This window comes from Cyprinodon variegatus, unplaced genomic scaffold (assembly GCF_000732505.1).
Source record: "Cyprinodon variegatus isolate N-32 unplaced genomic scaffold, C_variegatus-1.0 Scaffold18, whole genome shotgun sequence".
Taxonomy (NCBI): Eukaryota; Metazoa; Chordata; class Actinopteri; order Cyprinodontiformes; family Cyprinodontidae; genus Cyprinodon; species Cyprinodon variegatus.
In genome coordinates, this window is record NW_015150471.1 from 2,575,920 (window position 1) to 2,577,758 (window position 1,839).

Consider the following 1,839-nt stretch of genomic DNA (forward strand, 5'->3'; position numbering starts at 1 on the left):
ATCCATCCATCCATCCATCCATCCATCCATCCATCCATCCATCCATCCATCCATCCATCCATCCATCATCTATATGCTTTCTATACATTGTCCCATTGTCAAATCTTAGATATGTAGACAAATCAAATCATATTTGTATTTTTGTTTTAATTTAAATCCAGTAATCTGACTTAAATCAGATTATCTAATTGATAGAGTTCCTTTTCAACTTTCACTTCAATCTTCATGATGACACAGTCTATTCGGCTGCCAGTTGTTTACGCTCTCCCAGTGCCCTCTCAGTGAACGAGTCCCTGGGAGCTTGCCAGGTACAGTCTTGAATAGAAATGCCTTCATCAGAGAACTAGCTGTCCTTATCAAATCTCTGTTGACGTAAGAGGCGGCTGCTTCAGGAATTGTCTGTGGACAGCCGGCATGAGTGAACTCTAAATGAAAAAATACATTAGTTTGTGTTGTTGTTTTGAAAACAGTTTAAAAGAAATGAATGCATTGGGAGGCAGGAGATGTTTGTGCAAGAAAACAAAGATCATGGGCTATTTTAGTTTTCAATATATGAAATGTTACATGAAAATGTGCGATCATTTAGTAAATTTCTCCACTGTGAGATAAATAAAGTCAATAACATGCATGCCTCATTGTTGGTGTTGATGCTTAAAAAAGCAGTACCTTCCAGATAATCCTAAGCTTTGGTCACATTAGAGTCACAAACTTAAGTTTGCTTTGTTACAGCCATTGTGAAGTGTGAGATAAGTTCTTTTTGATTTTCAGTTTTTTTAAATGTTTTTTTAATGTTGAAATAAAAACAATTGGTTTTCAGTACTCTTTAGGAAATTGTTTTTGGAAGTCATTGGAACCCATACTATGTGTCATCTAGTCTTAGTTTAAATCCAGCAGTTCTATGAAGGCCTCAGAGGTTTACAAGAGAATATTAGAGAGAAACCTGTCCATCTGAGCTTAAGAACTTTTTAGCTTTATTTCTTTTCGTGGGAATTTGAGTCAGTTCTGGCCAGGTTGCTATCAAAAATATTTGATGAACTAGAATTAAATGAGTTCAATCCTGTGTTGCTCTTTCTGACCTTAAAGGAAAAGGGTGCCAATTGAATTGTTCAGGGATTTTCTGGAGCTTGCCCTCAACTGAACCATTCAATGACTGGTGCAAAAGGTAGAGGAAAGATGTTCAGTTGCTGTGAGGGAAGCATGTACAATGAAGCTATAATATTCTGGTTTAGTGTCAAGCTATGCAGAAAAGGAAACAAAGTCCAGTGGTTTGTGATGATGCAGTTTTTCCTTTTTTTTCTAAAAAACAATGTTTGTTTTGCAGCACTTTGTCACAAGGCAGAAATAATGGCTCCAAAATAGAAATATTTAACTTTGGGGTCATTGCACAGGAAATTACCCCGGTTATTCTTATTGAAGTCTTGTTAACAGATTTTTGATGTATTTCTGAATGGAAGCCTCTAGTTTTAACTTAAATATCATTTAATATGGCAATATGGCAGCCGGTGGGACACTTCTTCTCTGTGTTCTAGCCGGAACACGTTTTACAGGATATAAGCGATCCAGATTATTCCTGCGATGTTTCATGGAAATAGCGGGAATTCGACAAGCGCCGGGTTTGCTCTTCAAGCTACTTCAACAAGGTATGAAGTGCTTTCATAAGCTATTTTCTGTATTCTGTCAGTCACCAGCAGAGACTGCCACTATGGTGGCAGCCTAGTGGCCGATGCCAGCAGAGCCTGCCACCATAGTGGTAGCGTAGTGGCTGGTGCCAGCAGAGCCTGCCACTATAGTGGTAGCGTAGTGGCTGGTGCCAGCAGAGCCTGCCACTATAGTGGTAGC